At 36.1% G+C, this 18,005-nt stretch overlaps 1 protein-coding gene across 3 annotated transcripts in view; it reads right to left on the reverse strand.

Annotated features, from left to right (window-relative positions):
• Window positions 1-18,005, reverse strand: part of LOC114241653 (uncharacterized) — a 101,869-nt gene that overhangs the window by 4,849 nt on the left and 79,015 nt on the right. The gene's annotated exons all lie outside the window — the stretch shown is intronic.

Consider the following 18,005-nt stretch of genomic DNA (forward strand, 5'->3'; position numbering starts at 1 on the left):
ATCTCACTACATTTAATTTCATCCCAGTTGATTGTCTCAAATTAATGATCTTCATTTCATTTCACTTCATTATATTATTATCATTTTTCATAAAATTAAGAATATAAGTAAAAACAAGACATGACCTAAATGTCTTAGTTACCAGGTCATAAAATCCTTTAAAAAAAAGCATATGAATGCGATAGTAGATATTAATGTACACCATAGAGGTTTGTTTATTATAGAGCTTCAAGTTTTTTTTTATTGTCCTTGTAAGCAGACGAACATACGGCTCACCTGATGGTCATTGGTTCCCGTCGCCCATGGACGTCAGCAATGCCAGGGGCAAAGCCAAACTGCTGCCAGCTAACTCTTAGATAAGACTAAGTATATGCTCTTGTCGCGCATACAAAGCAGTCACGAGGTTGAACCTATTGTTGGATAGCTTTTTTTCCTATTCGCTGGTAGCCTAAGGGACTATTCTAGCTACTCTCGGACTGGTAGGGAGATTTGCTAACACTGGCCCTATTAAGAGCAGTGCTTTGCTGAATCTACCACCGGATCGGAATCGCGACTCACTGAGAAGATCCGGCGAGATACTCAGTGGGCTGTATGTATAGTTATAACTAAGATGGGTGCATGAGCTCACAGCCAGCCTGGTGCTAAATGATCACTGGAGCCCATAGACATCGACAACGTAAATGCGCAACGGCTGCCCCACCCTTCGAACCGGAACGTATTACTGCACTGTTACGGTTAATCTCAGGTGTTCTAATGTTATAAAATTATAGATATAGTAAGAAAAGATTTACCTTCGTATTTTTTCGGAAAAGTTCGTATTTATCGTACTCTCTCAAATAGCTTCAGTACAATGACATTAATCATTTTGACATTTGACAATAAACAATAAAGTTCCATAATAATGGATATGAAAATGTCACTCATTTGATACGAACATTCATTGACAGTTCGGGTGTCGTCGTATACCGATAAAGATCCGAGTTTTCCCGAAGGAAAATAATTTCTCACTACATCTATACTTCAGACGTTTTGAATACTTTAAGAATTACGAACGAACCGCGTTAAAGTATTGTTACGCCGGTAAGAGTAACGCCAACTATCGCCGAATTGTTGAACGAATATCGAAAGATCTAGTAGCGTCTAGAACGCTCGAGAAGTACAACGCCATCTATTGTCAGATAGCGGAAACACAATACTCGAAATGTGTGGAATATTCTCGATAATTCTAGGGATGTGGTATCGGCTATAAAAGCGTTGCAGAGATGGCACAGAGTCAGTCAGTAATCGGAACTACTCGAAGCGAAACAGCAAACGAATCAACTGAAGCGAAGCGGAACAAGCGAATTGAGAATTTTAAAGCATACTGTGAGTGTTCTAAGTGATAAATACAGTGATAACTTGTACTTTGGTGGAACTTTTATTTATCCAGAACCCCAGCGCGTAACATTATTATGTACATTAACTTACACTATAAAACTTAATAATACTAAGATAAAGATAATAAATTTGTATAGATGCATAAAAGGATAGTTTACGAAAGGAAATTCATGCGGCATAAAGAAAAATAAAATTTATAAATAATATTTAAAAAATAATCGCCTGCGTAATGCGACGCGTCGCCAAAACGAATAGACGATAACGAATACGTATAGACTGTATATACAGTCGCCACTTCGATAAAGCGGCACGACACGAGAACCCTCTCATCGTGGCTGTCGGTAACTACATTTCTGATCCTGCGGAAAGAATGGAAAGCAGTCGACGTCGCCCAAAACACGTCATTTCGGATCCTCCCGATCCACTAACGGTGCATTTAGGTACCTCAAGCACCAGTCACCGTTCTCGTCGAACCCGTCGCTTGCGACGAAGGGCTCGACGAGTAAATTAACCCTCAGACATAGCCCACTGAGTTTCTCGCCGGATCTTCTCAGTGGGTCGCGTTTCCGATCCGGTGGTAGATTCTGCGAAGCACTGATCTTGATAGGTTTTTTTTTGGTCAGGAGGAAATCGCCGGACTTCCGCCCTTCACTGGGGATGGCGGGCGGGGTATGTCGGAGTCGAACTGACTAAAACCTCCTGTCGCTCAACAACCAACGTCCAAACCTCGCATGAGACAGAACTCATGAAAAGGCAAAGGGGAGAAAGTGAAGCGTTTAGTGCGGGGCACATCTCTCCCATCACCCTCTCACTCGGGACGCCGGACCGGCGATCGTCGGCGCCTCGACCACCTGCCCTCTCGGTCGGCAGGCTATCTGTGGCGAAACCTTTGGTTCAGTCACGCGCATGCACGGCTCAAAAAATCTAGGAGGCTATGAGCCGCTATAAGAAAAGAGATTGTACATTTTTTTGCATAAAAATAAACCTTTTTGAAGTCGTCGTGGCCTAACGGATAAGACGTCCGATGCAATCGCGTTGAGCGATGGACCGATGTTCGAATCTCAGGCGGGTACCAATTTTTCTAATGAAATACGTACATACTCAAGAAATGTTCACGATTGACGGTGAAGGAATAACATCGTGTAATAAAAATGAAACCCGCAAAATTATAATTTGCGTAATTGCTGGTGGTAGGACCTCTTGTGAGTCCGCGCGGGTGGGTACCACCGCCCTGCCTATTTCTGCCGTGAAGCTGTAATGCGTTTCGGTTTGAAGGGTGGGGCAGCCGTTGTAACTATACTGAGACCTTAGAACTAACATCTCAAGGTGGGTGGCGCATTTACGTTGTGGATGTCTATGGGCTCCAGTAACCACTTAACACCAGGTGGGCTGTGAGCTCGTCCACCCATCTAAGCAATAAAAAAAAAAAACCTTTTATTTTATTTAGAGCCGCTTTTATTTAAGCGTCCTAAAATGGTGAAGCCCACCTAGATAGCGCTGGTTAGAGTGAGTTACCCTACGGAATACCCCGCTGGGCCAGAACCAGCGTGGGTCGAGGATAGCTGGCTTTCCATCACCCAGATGGTCTTGCGTAAACAGGTTGAGCCCGTGAGCTCACCTTCCCGTCCGGGTGTGCTGGAATAACCTTTTAGACTACCAGTGAATAGGTAAGGAAAAAAAGCTAAAAGTAATTTCAATTATGTCTATGTCCCGAGGAAACCGAAGTATGTACTGAAATCTAAATAATTTAAAACATTTTATTAACGTCTCACGATATGAACTATCCTAATTTATAAATAGAGTAATAAAATGAAATGTATTTTTAATATCGCACACACGCAATATGTCACAGATGTTATAAACGTTAAAAAACTATATATATTTTTTTTATCGGCCATCGTTGCGATATAGGCAAACGGTTTTAATCCGTGCCGCCGTGATAAAACAGTTATAAAAAGAGTATTGATTGTAAATTTTGTAATAGCATGCCTGGTTATGTATGTGTAATAGTGAATTGTAAATTTGTTATGAGTGTTCACGAGTGCTCACGTTTACTTAGTCCGCGAGTGATGCGCTCTTAGGACTTACGGAATCACGTCGCAGATTTGATTTTTTTTTTGGTCTTTAAAATTTACTTAGCATCGTTAATTGTTAATACATCGTATTACACTTGGTATCATCACACACATCGTATACAATTGGTTATATATTTTAAACTATTAATAACATGGCCGTAAAGTTGAAATTTGATGCAAACTAAAAAAAACTAAACATTTTTTGGTCAAGACATGACCTTTTGCAAGTGGATCGGGCAAGAACGCGATTTTATTACATTTGTTAAATAAGTGTAATAATGGCGGCTTATTAAGCGTTTAGCATCTGTGAGAGAGGACGGGTATGGGCAAATAAAACAAAGTCGCCGGATTGGGCTTTTTAGGCTCCTCCGAAAAGCTTACTGAAAGCTGAGTAAATTCTCATCATTCTAGTGAGACTTTCATCATTTCAAGAGAAATTCATCTCATCTCGCTTCATTTAATATCATCCGAATTGATTAAAATCACAAATAAATCAACATCATTTTCATTTGACGGTACACTAATAATTATTTAATTAGAATATTTTAATAAGCTCAATCGTGGTAACAATGGCATCGCAAGAAGCTGATTCTCATAGGTACTAACTGAAAAAATGAAGACATTTGAAAGAAAAAAAAACCACATACCAAACTATTAAAAATCCTCTGCTGGAAGTAAATACATTAAAAAAAAAAAACTAGTCTGCTGTTTTGATGGCGTCCGAAGTCATAATTCGCGCCATTTTTATGACGCCTCGTAAACCCGCCTAAACTGCTCGCACAACTGACGTTTGTCTAAGCGTTTGCAATGGTCATATTATAGTTTTATAGTAACTATATAAATAATATGTATTTCTAATACGCTTTTATTAGCTTCAGACGTATGTATGTTAGTATGTGTGCTTGTAACGGAATCTTTGAGCATGATTTTGGCCCCCTTCAAAACGTCAGATTAGCTCGAAATTTGGTATACTTATTAAGGACCGACGACAAAAAAATGGAAAAAAAAATTGAAAAAATTTAAATTCAACTAAAATATGAAAAAAATAATAGTATAAAAAACACTAACAAAATACGCTTTTATAGAAAATCCAACTAAAAAATAGAAAATAAATTTTAGTAAATTTGAATTAAAAATTGTATAAGAAAAAATGATTTAATTGTAAAAAAAGCTCCGAAACTACTGAAGCGATTTAAAAAAATCTTTCACTGTTTGGAAGCTACACTATTCCCGATTGACATAGGCTATAATATTTTTTGAAAAAAAAATAGGGATCCTTACTGAAACTCCAATAATGTAACCCAAGGTGTAAAAAAATTACCTAAAATGTTCTTTACATCGCGTGCCCTGCGAATAAAATAATGTACTACGACTTTGTAGAACACATTATTATTTACAAAAAGTGTCGCGACACCATATGTCTAACTATTATAGTTATGCCGCAATATGTGTTCTTTTATTTTAAAAAATAAAACAGTGACCCGAGCGAAGTCGGAGCGGGCCGCTTGTTTTTTTATAAAATTGTCGAGAACACAAAACTAAATATGGCGGTGCACAAACAAAACGTTGGGAATCAATTGAGCTTCCGTAATAAATAAAAGCATTGGCGCCATTATAGTTAACTGTCAAACGCAAACTGCACAAGAGCCACTTCCCGATGCATTTGTAATGTATTATCCGATAAAATGCAGGGATGCGAGAAATATTTTAAATTCTTTTTGCTTTAGAGTATTTTACGATTTGCAGTTTTTTTTTCATTTGAACAGATCTCAATATGTTTATTCTGTTCTAAAGTTTTTTTTTTTAAAGGATTTTATGACCTGGTAACTAAGACCTAAGGTCAAGTCTTATTTTAATTTTAATGATACGTAACATTTTTATATGAATATGATATTATGAAATGAAATTAAGTTGATTATTATGAAACATGGCATGAAGTGAAATGAAAACGAAATGAAATGAGATGAGATGAATGGGATGAAGTATAATCTCAGTAAATAGTGGTCATTTACTAAGACTTTTTCAGTGGACTTTTTGGAGGATCCCGAGAAGTTACGTTCAGTGGCTTTGTTTCATTTTCCCACATTTGTGCACTTTCACACATACTAAACAGTTAATAAACCGCCGTTATTACGCATTTAAACCTGAAGAAACACTAAATAGACAAAATAAAACAAATCACACAACTTTCCCGCTAAAAAGTCTTGAGTTATTAAAATTTATCCTAAGATCAATACAGATTCGAAATTGATAATTTTATGAAATTCGATTTAAATATAGATCGATTTTACGATTTTACGATTTTTTTACTAATGTTCTTTTAACATAACCCAACCGTCTACATTTACGAATATTTATTTATCTATCTAAAGTATGTAACGAATTTATAGGACATTAATGGAATGCTATAAAATGTTAAAAAAAATTGGACATTAAAAATAAAAGTAAGATAAAAATATTATATTCTTCAAAGTAAATATGTACATTTATATACTAGCTTTTTTGTTTATTTAAAGTACCACAAACATAAAACCATTGCAAAAAGGGCAAAGGGAACATAAATCAACAGTCTCTTGTATTTTTCTTCGCAGGCTTAGGCGAAGGGCACTTCACTAATTCGGCATTATATGTTCGTATGTGGCATAAATCCGTTAAATATACCAATAAAAGCGATTTAACGTTGGAATAACAGAGCTGACGGCCGGTGAGTCGGCTAACGAGCTCTTTCTCACTCTTTGTGTGCACTTTAACCTCGCCACAAGTTACACAGAGTAAATAATATTGAGTAAGCTTAATTCAAAATATACGGTCTTTGGACCAAGAAATTACGCTCATTTTAGTATGTAGTTCCTATAGGAACCGAAAGTTATTATTACGACTGATCAAGATAGTTATTATAATGATTTTTAGATTTAGAAACACATTCAACTACATATAATGTATTCAAATTAGCGTTTTTCGATGCGATGACACTTGATAATGTGCTATGTAAATATGAAACTAAGTTTCTAGATAGAAATATATTATTAATTTTCTAGATTTGATTATTTCGATTAAACTGTAATAGTATTGTTGTGGGGAGCAATTTGGCGGGTAGTCATCATAAAATATAAAATATTTGAGAGATGTTTGAATCTAGCTTACGACATTTTCAAGATTAGCTTACTTTGCTTGCTTTTTACTGGTGGTAGGATCTCTTGTGAGTCTGCACTGGTTGGTACCACCACCCTGCCTATTTCTGCCGTGAAGCAGTAACGCGTTTCGGTTTGAAGGGCGGAGCAGCTGTTGTAACTATAGTGAGACCTTAGAACTTATATCACAAGATGGGTAGCGCATTTGCATTGTAGATGTCTATGGGCTCCAGTAACCACTTAACATCAGGTGGGCTGTGAGCTCGTCCACCCCTCTAAGTAATAAAAAAAACTTTATTTAAAAAAAGAGACCTATACTAATCTAGGCAAATTGTAAAAAAAAATGGCCCATTTTATTATGATTTCAAATTGGTACAACATGCTTTGCTGCTCCTCTTTCTATAAAATAAACTATCATGATTATCGACGACTTGAAACATTAAAAACTCGACAAAAAATTATCATAACTAGTGGTCGCCTAATAATCGAAATTCGATAATTATTAATTTAAATTATAAATTAAATAATAAGTCTAACAAGTAATTAGCCCCTCGGTGGAAGAACTCGTGAAAATCGAAATAAACTAAAACGATGTTTAAATAATTTAATGTATGGTGCGCCTGTTTGTGTCTGCACTGTGGTGTATAGGCGGGCTTGTCGCGGTCCGCGGACTCTCTCGCTTCATTTGCCAGACTTTTGGTCAAGTTAGAGACGTGACACAAAAATTTAGATCGATACATTTTTTTTTAAATTCACTTTTTATTTATTGCGTTGTTGTCGTTCTGGCAAAGGGCTTCTTGCCATACTCCAATCACTTTAAGGTTAGCCTTTAATGATAATAAAGATTAAAAAAATATATATCGATTGTTGAATGTACGTTGAGGATGTGGTTGCGTGTTTAAATCAAAATCTTGTCGAGCCAAACCACGACATATATTTATTTATGGCAATTTGCTTTACGGCTTACAAAAGTTACAAGTCTAATTTGAGGGAGGTGATTTTAGGACGTATTAAGTAAGGTGTCTGGCGGCGCCGTGTGCTTTAGGCCATGGTTGGGAAGTGCCTGGATGCATTCGTCTGTTCTGTAAGGATTTGCAGAGTGACTGGCGCGCGGGGGCAATAATAATACACATAAATTAGTTATAGATAAGCAACTCAAGCACTCAAATGCACTCAAAGCAACAAAAATGTTTACGGGTACGGGCGTCGGCCACTAGATGGCTTCGCTTCGATTAGTTTCTCATTGCTCCTGTAGATGGCAGTAACATATTACCTACCCTATATTTTATTTTTATGAAGGATTTTGTAAATTTTAAGAAACCACAAATTGATAAAATTCCGTCAATTTGTCTATAACAAATAAAGACATGTATGATTTTTATTTTTTTTTATTTTTTGTGTTTAGTTATACAATTATTAAATGCCTTAACTTTAACAACATATAAGTTTAGCGGTATCCGCTACAAGATGTCGCTAATTTCCATACATAAAAATATTTGTCCTAAAGTATCGCAGTTTCAGGGCCCTGGCTTAGACTGCGATTTTTTGCTGCGCCAGTCCGTGTATACCAACAAATATATGTATATAATCAATGATACACGACCTGTTTCTGACTACAGATTATACATAATAAGTAGGTATGTGTGTTTTGTGTGTGACCTTGAAATTTCACGTTTCATTAACCAAGGAGAATTTAATCTAAAATAGATGTAGCCTTCCTATAAGTCCTATAATACGGTACATACATTCCTACAAAGTCCCGTGTTGCGTGAAACCGCGTTATATGAAACTAGAGGTCAGTACAAAAAGGACGAAAAAAATTCTGAATGAAACATATCAACTATACCTGTATGTATTCTTTGACCTATTATACATACAGTATAAAAAATAAGCAGTAAATTTTCAGTTATTCCCATAATATATTGTATGTTCATATTGCTTAATGTAATTTCTTAAATAATTTTAAACAAAAATTTCCTTATCGCGTTTTTTTTTATTGCTTAGATGGGTGGACGAGTTCACAGCTCCCCTGGTGTTAAGTGGTTACTAGAGCCCATATACATCTATAACGTAAAATGCGCCACCCACCTTGAGATATAAGTTCTCAAGTATAGTTATAACGACTGCCTCGCCCCACCCTTCAAACCGAAACGCAATACTGCTTCACGGCAGAAATAGGCAGGGTGGTGGTACCTACCCGCGCGGACTCACAAGAGGTCCTACCACCAGCGTTGTAGAAGTAATACTGTATTATAAGAGGGTCTTGGGGAGATTTTCTTTGACGATTGATAAATACGAGGGGTGAAAGGTTATTTGATTTAAGCGACATTTTTGCTACCTATTTAACAGGGGAGCCATTTAAAATAAAAAAATTGGAAAAAAAAATATCGTACCAAAAACAAACTTCTTCAGCTATTTTAATGGATTAAACTTAATTAAAGTTCAATTATAAATAAAAAATATCGAACTGTTGATGTTAATACCGAATAAAGCGCACCTTTAATTACAAAGATAAATGTTGTTTATTAACCAAAATGTCGCTTAAATTTATTAACCTCTCTACATATAAACATCAACACAACAATAAGTAGTTATATCGATAAAAAAATATTCGATAGTTCCCATCTCTAGAGTGTCGGCCAAGTGGCTTAGTTACACTCCAAACGCCAAATACCGAATAGGGGCGCCTAAGAACAAAAGTCGGATTAAAGCAAACCTTTTCTTGAGAGAAAAAGAATTAGCGGCAAAATGTTGTTTTTTTTATCGCTCGTTACGGTTCGGGGTGGTCAGCGGGAAAATAGTTGCAGGTTGTATTTTTTTTTATTGTATTGCAACACTCGATGCGGGTTCGATTTTTAAAAGTTACATGTTTGTAGCTCGAATTGTTTGAGTTGCGTTCAAGTTGGATGTTTAAGACTTTGTGTGTTTTTCCTTTTTTATTTTTAAATAGTTTTTATTTAATTTAATTAGAAGACCGTAAGACAATTTCACCGGTGCACCTGATGTCGCCATAATGTGTTTGCCGCCATTTAAAGACACGTGTCCAAGTTAATTTTTTTTCCGAACAACCTATTCATTTTAACCGCGAAATAGATTATCTGTGCAAATGTTAAGATTTATTTTGTAATGGACTTCGGCGATATCAGGGTCCAAACGTGACACGAGAATTTTTATTTTGCCATAACACGGAATTCGTTTGTGAATTCTCCTGGATAGCTTACAGTATTCCGATTTTAAAATTATTTTATTTTTGAATATGGCAATCGGCTTCTTCCTGATGCCGTTGTTGCCAGTGTCGAGTTTAGAAATTATTCTATTACACACAATTATTCTAATTAATACCTACATATTATGATAAGTTAATGATGACATAGAGCAAAGTGAGATGAAGTTGATTTATTTGCGACATCTCTCTCTAATATTTAAAATGCCTTTTCTGCCGTGTTCATTTGGAACCAATTAAAAAAAAAAAGCAAGAGCTTGTATGTATATACGATCGTATATAATATACGATGCTAAGCAGCTCAGCAGCATCAGCAGCTTATTTTCTAACTATAGTTATATTGATTTATTTTATTTTTAACCGACTTCAAAAAAGTAGGAAGTTCCCAATTCGACTGTATGTTTTTTTTTCATGTTTGTTACCTCATAACTTTTGACTGGGTGAATCGATTTTGATGATTCTTTTTTTATTAGAAAGCTGACGCTTTCCGTGTGGTCCCATTTCAATTTAGTCCAGTTCTGATAATGGTATCCATAAGAAAATTGTACAAGTCTTAAATTTGTAATCTGTATGTGCGAGACAAATAGATGAATAACTAAATAACTCACTATCACGCCAACCGATTTCGATAATTATTGTTTTTAGTGTATTTATTAATTTGTTTTGGAATATCTTTTTTTTTCTATTTGAAGTCGGTTTTTGTTAAAGCATGTCTATTTACAATTATCAACTATTACAGGGTCATTGATTTCGGAGCTTGGTTCGGTGTTCCCATACTATAACCTCATTTAAAAATGACATAAAAAAAATTCGCGCCAAAACAAATGTCAACGGCTGTCAGTAGCGGTAGTAGTTCCTTTTATCCAACAGGAAAGGCGAAAGTATCAAAACATCCAGCCCAATCTTTTATATATTTCTGTTAATCTATAAAATAACATGAATCGAAAAATTTAATGAATGAAACGAGATGAAACGAAATAGTTTCAGTAAAATGGTGAGAATTTATTGAGACTTCAGTGGGTTATTGTTATTTTGGAGGTCCCCAGAAAAGCCATGACCGGCGAATAAACGATTCTAAACGGTTAACAAGCCATAGTTATCACAAGCTTAAACTTGAACAAACAGTGAATTAAAAAAAAAAAAAACTCGCAATACTTCGGTTCTCTCGTTCCCGCCAAAAAGTCTTCGTCGGCTGTCAAGTCGTTCCCGCCATTTTGTTTTTACGGGCGCGTTCCGTTATCGGCACGCTTCGGAGGATTTATAATGTGTGAATAATGCGACCGTGCGCGGCTTAAATACGTTCTCTGACAATACATAAATTATGAATGTGACGTAGGGTGGATAGAGATGAGCCTTTAGTGCTGTACCGCTTTATTTGAAAGGGATATTTTGTATTGATTCGACGATCGAGTTAAATGTCATTTGTTAACCTCTCCCCTCATTGCTACCTTTGGTAAGTCAGAATCTGATTGGGAAATCGAGAAGATCGCTAAGTCCAAGCCTCGTTTGAAGGAAGACAAGACAGATAGACGTTGGAGGAAACATTGACATACAGAAATTACACCTTGTATTTATCCCCTATTTATCAGGGAACATTATCCCCACTAGTAGACTGATAGAGTTATGAATTTTCGTAAAGCACCAAGCAATTTGGTTCTTTTAGAGTGAAACTTTTATTACATCGTCTCAAATTTTTGTTCGTCTGTGTGTTGCATGTTGCGTGACGCTCGGCCGCGGAGTAGGGATAAAGTGAAAGGCGCTCGTCAGAGCAGCCAAGGCCAATACGGCGCCGGTGCCTATAGCTCGCAGCTGACCGTGTAGTGAATAGACTCGCCGGATTTCTCAGTGGGCCGCGTTTCCGATCCGATGGTAGATTCTGCGAAGCACTGCTCTCGCTAGGGCCAGTGTTAGCAACACTCCGGTTTGAGCCCCGTGAGCTCACCTACGCGTTAGGGTGAAGCTGAAATAGCCTCTAAGGCTATCAGCATAGAAAGGAAAAAAAATATTGGCGCGGCTTATACCCGATGTCCCATCACTATGCTCGCAAGCAAGGTGCGTAACATCGGTGAGTCTGATAACTATTTCCCTGTTCATTGGAACGGAAATGTCGGTCCTGGTGACAATAGGTAGCGGCCTCAATATATTTTCGTTCGTCATTTATAACATTACGTTGTTTGGCGCGCATCTATATCTAGATAGCGTCGCCTATCGGGGACTTACTTAAAGCTCATACTTTTTTAGATGGATTATCGGTTGCCCGGAGTCCTTTCCAGTTTCACCAGGACAGATAAGACGTCCGGTGCATTCGTGTTGAGCGGTGCACTGGTTTTTTTTTTTTTTTTTTTTTTTTTTTTTTTTTTTTTTTTTTTTTTTTTTTTTTTTTTTTTTTTTTTTTTTTTTTTTTTTTTTTTTTATTGCTTAGATGTGTGGACGAGCTCACAGCCCACCTGGTGTTAAGTGGTTACTGGGGCCCATAGACATCTACAACGTAAATGCGCCACACACCTTGAGATATAGTTCTAAGGTCTCAGTATAGTCACAACGGCTGCCCCACCCTTCAAACCGAAACGCATTACTGCTTCACGGCAGAAATAGGCGGGGCGGTGGTACCTACCCGTGCGGACTCACAAGAGGTCCTACCACCAGTAATTACGCAAATTATAATTTTGCGGGTTTGATTTTTATTGCACGATGTTATTCCTTCACCGTGGAAGTCAATCGTGAACATTTGTTGAGTACGTATTTCATTAGAAAAATTGGTACCCGCCAGCGAGATTCGAACACCAGTGCATCGCTCGATACGAATGCACCGGACGTCTTATCCTTTAGGCCACGACGACTTCGACTTCGACTTCGACTGGTGTTCGAATCAAACCCGCAAAATTATAATTTGCGTAATTACTGGTGGTAGGACCTCTTGTGAGTCCTATTTCTGAATTTCTGACATGAAGCAGTAATACGTTTCGGTTTGAAGGGCGGGGTAGCCGTTGTAACTATACTGAGACCTCAGAACGTATATCTCAAGGTGGGTGGCGCATTTACGTTGTGGATGTCTATGGGCTCCAGTAACCACTTAACACCAGGTGGGCTGTGAGCTCGTCCACCCAACTAAGCAAAAAAAAATTGGCTTCGACTGTATTAATGATATCGAGGGGTGAAATGCTATTTGGTTTAAGCGACATTTATCTTTGTAATTAAAGGTGCGTTTTATTTGGTATCAGCAACAAGAATTCAATGTTTTTAATTGAAATACAATTAAGTTTACTCAATGCAAATAGCTGAAGAAGTTTTTTGTTGTTATGATATTTTTTCCAAATTTTCAACTTTAAATGGCTCTCCTGTATAGTTGCAAAAATGTCCCTTAAACTTTTAATGGCTTTAACCCGTCGATATGTATTTTATTAAGTCGAAGACGGAGTGTTCAGTTTTTAAGCGCGGACCGTCGCTAGATCGACTCTCTCTTAATCCGTGCTTAGTTCGGAGCGTCGGAATATCGACTATTGCGCAGTTCGATTATAGGTATTAGATATCGACCTGTACAAACGTGTCTTAGCGCCCGGATGTATAAAGTTTTTAATAAGTTGATAGCATTTGTAAATAACCATTTAAAATAATTTTGCTTTGCATTTAGCATTGATTTTGGAATTATTTTTTAAGTTAAAGTTTTTTATTAGACACTTTTCTTTTTCAAAAATCGATTAGCGATTTCTGCAAAATATGTGTTTAACAAGCTCAGCGCTAAAAGAGTTAAGTATGTAATATCTCTATCGCACAGTGACTTTAAAATTTAATTGAATTTAATTTAAAAACATTCGAATTAATAACACAACAAATGCTTGAAAGATTTATAAACGACTAGCTGACCCGGCAGACTTCGTAGTGCCTCAATCGATAAATAAAATACCTAAGCTTTTGTATAAAATAAACTTAAAACAAACAAAAGGAATCCGTCCGACATCAAAGGAAAAACAAAATTGCTATTTTTATTTCATTCCGAGCATTTTCATATTTATCTACCTTTTAAACCTTCTCTGGACTTCCACAAATAATTTAAGACCAAAATTAGCCAAATCGGTCCAGCCGTTCTCGAGTTTTAGCGAGACTAACGAACAGCTATTCGTTTTTATTTATGACTAGCTTTTGCTCACGACTTCGTCCGCGTGGAATAGTTCACAAATAAATATGCAAAATTAAATGTATATTTTTCAATATTTCTGAGAGATTTTCTTAATATTTGTTTCCGTAAGAACCTTGTACAGAGTATTAGAAAACTACAAAAAAAATATAAGCCAAATCGGTCAAGCCGTTTTCATGTTATGTCGTGACAACGGAAAACGGGTTTCATTTTTATATATATAGATTATCTGTTTTTCTAAAATCACGTTGAATCAGTTTTAAATATGTTATTCGTAATAATTATTAATTGTTAACTTAGAAAAGCATTTTAAAGAATCAACAATTATTTCCCGATAGTGAAGCGTAATAGTGGTACATTTTATCATCTGTTTCAATCAAGACCCATCTTCGGAGATTTTAAAACGATAATAGACTTAAAAGGATCTCCTAAAGGATGGCTAGGGAGGTAGTCAAGTATTTAACACTATAGACAATGCTCACGGCAATAATGGCGTGTTTAAAACCCGAAATGTTCAATTTCACTTCTCGTCATAGGTGATTTTTTATTTGACATTTAAATAAATAATAGTTTAAAATAAACGAACAAAATACGCTTTTATAATAAATCCAACTAAAAAACAGAAAATAAATTTTAATAAATTTGAATTAAAAATAGTGTAAGAAAAAAAAAAATTATTGTAAAAAAGCGTGGGGTGCTTTTCAGGATATTATCAAAATAACCCTTCTACTCATATCTGTTCATAAAATATTTATAACTACTGATACCACGCACCCCATGTTTTTTTACAATAAAATATTTTTTTCTTATACTATTTTTAATTCAATTTTTTTTTTTTGTATTTTCTATAAAAGCGAATTTTGTTAGTTTTTTTAAACTATTATTTATTTTTCATTTTTTAGTTGAATTAAATTTTTTTCAATTATTATTTTTTCAATATGTTTTTTTAAATATTGAATTGCCATTGGTCCTTAATAAGTATACCAAATCTCGAGTTAATCCGACGTTTTGAAGAGGATTAAAATCTTGTTCAAGGACTCCCTTACAAACATACATATGTCTTGAAGCTAATAAAAGCGTATTATTTAATAAAATGGCGTAGCAATCGTTCTATTTTTCTAACTCCAAATGCGAAGGTATCACATCTAATACAGCCTAATGTTTTATATATTATTATTCTGTTTTATGAAAAATGTTTTATGGCAGTAGTGAAATGAACTGAATTTGCTTAATTTGAGACATTAATCAATTGAGATGAAATTAAATGAAACGAAATGAGATAAGATGTAATAGAGTATCAGTGAAATGTTGATTATTTATTAAGATCTCTGTGGACTTTTTGGAAGAGCCGAAGAAGCCACGTCATTTGTGCACTTTTACAGATGCTAAATAATTAATGGGTACCTCTATTAAACATTTAAACCTGAAAAAAATCTGAATTAATAAAACAATTCGCATAACTTCGCTCCTCGTGTTACCGCCAAAATTAAAAAAAAATGGAGTCGATTTTTTTTATGCTCTATTTATTCTTTTTGATCGACGTAATGCGGCCCTGGCGCGTCGCAGAGAAAAAAATGAAGTCGTGATCTCCGTAACGATCCGTAACCGTATCGATACAACCTCGTATCCTTTTATCGTTTATTTTTCTCAACACCTTCGAATGAAGTTTTAAAACTTCTAAAAGGGAAACGTAAAAGTTTTTTATTTATTTATTCGATTTGGTTTTAGTTCGAGAAATAACTTTTTAAGCAAAAACATGCTTATCGATTAGCCTCGGAGCGATTCTGACTACTATTCCAATAGCTTCAGATTCGACGTCCATTGGGACTTAATATCAATGGCTCCGGTACGGTTTGTGCATTAGCCAGTGTCAAGCAATAACATTTTTATAATTCGCCTTTTTAATTATTTACAGTTTACGAATAATAAAAAAACGAAGGAAACTTAATCAATTGGCATGAAATTAAATGAAACTAGATGATATAGGATGAAATATAATCTCAGTAAAATGGTGGTCATTTATAATGCGTTTCGGTTTGAAGGGTGGGGCAGCCGTTGTAACTATACTTGAGACCTTAGAACTTATATCTCAAGGTGGGTGGCGCATTTACGTCGTAGATGTCTATGGGCTCTAGTAGTCCTGGCTAGCTAGCTAGTCCACTCATTTAAGCAATAAAAAAATAGTAACACATTTTCCCCCACGCCTCGCCTGGCTTTATAATGATATCCCTTCCACTATTTTTGTACAGGGCGCTACGACACGTCCTTCTTCAAACGAGGTTAGCTAAGTACTCAAGGATAGACTTAACTGTGCCCTTGGCGTTGCTGACGTCCATGGGCGACGGTAACCACTCACCATCAGACAGGCCGCATGCTCATCTGCCTATAAAAGACATAATAAAAACCTAACGCGTGTTGATAGCTAACTTATTTCACTAGGCGTCTTTTAGTGACCACTATTTTTAAGGTCGTCTTAAATATGATATTGTATATGACATTAATAAAATCTTTATCATCGAAGCCAAGGGAACATATTTTCTTAATTATTGTAAAAGTAACACAAAGCCTTAAGCTAACTCACAGAATAATGACTTTAATAGTGAACTGTATAAACATTGTTGTTCTAGTTTAAAAAAAGGTTCATACGACCTTTTTTTACGCGCTTAATTGTTTTCGCTTTAAAACACGTCATAGGAGACTGTTCTATTTAAAGAGCAATATAGAACATTTTCGTAAATTAATAAATGCATTTACGACTTTCTGTAACCGAAGTAATTATATTCCTTGAATTAGATCATTAAGTTTGTGAACGTTATCCCTATCTCATAGATACAAACAGACGGAGATGTCAACGCCGCTGGACTGTATGGTCTATTCTGGGTCACTCGAGTTTTGTTTGTCGACATGTATTTGTCGACCGACTTCAATAAAGGAAGCGGTTATCGATTGTATTTTTTTTAAGCGATAACTTCTTCTGGGAGGGTAAAACGCTTCGTTGCGTAACGCGTTACGGCGCCAGTCTATCTGCCTTCTCTTTCTCTCGCATACGGCAGTGGTACTGAAAGCGTATGTAGCTCCTAAATATTTTAATATATTTTTCAATTTCAAGTTACATTTTTCCTTGTATTATCATGTTAAAATGATACATAAAATTTAAGTAACAACCTAAGCTTTTCTCAAGTCAAACAATTTTGATATTAAATAGTTCAACTTAGATTAGTTTAAGTTATTACTTCTGTTGGGCGTCCCGAGATGCACAATTGTTTTTTAAATGAGCGTTACTTTATAATTGTTTTCTAAGTGGAACCAATTCTGATGATTCTCTTCTTAGGTAAATTTCATTTAGGTTCCACCAGTTTTTTTTCCTACCTATGCTGATAGCCTTGAGAGACTATTTCAGCTTCTCCTTGACGTGTAGGTGAGCTCACAGGGCTCACACTGAGAGTGTTGCTAACACTGGCCTTAGCAAGAGCAGTGCTTCACAGAATCTACTATCGGATCGGAAACGCGACCCATTGAGAAGATCCGGCGAGAAACTCAGTGGGCTGTGTCTGTGGGTTAATTTACTCGTCGAGCCCTTCGTCGCAAGCGACGGGTTCGGCGAGGACGGTGATCGGTGCTTGTGGTACCTAAAAGCACTGTTAATGGATCGGGAGGATCCGTAATGGCGTGAACCATCAGTACTTTTAGACCTATCCTTAATAATGCATTTTCAATTGGCTTCGACTGTATTAATGATACCGAGGGGTGAAAGACTAATTGGTTTAAGTGATATTTCGTTTAACACGCGACATTTATCTTTGTAATTAAAGGTGCGTTTTATTTGGTATCGGCAACAAGAATTCAATGTTTTTAATTGAAATACAATTAAGTTTACTCAATGCAAATAGCTGAAGAAGTTTTTTGTTGTTATGATATTTTTTCCAAATTTTATGCTTTAAATGGCTCTCCTGCAAAAATGTATTTGTGATGATGATGATTTTTCTCGAAAATATTAGTGCAAATGGACAAAAAAATTCATCCACGACGGTGGGGCCACTCATCATCTAATGAGCTGTATGCTT

Source organism: Bombyx mandarina, chromosome 24, assembly GCF_030267445.1.
Source record: "Bombyx mandarina strain Sakado chromosome 24, ASM3026744v2".
Taxonomy (NCBI): Eukaryota; Metazoa; Arthropoda; class Insecta; order Lepidoptera; family Bombycidae; genus Bombyx; species Bombyx mandarina.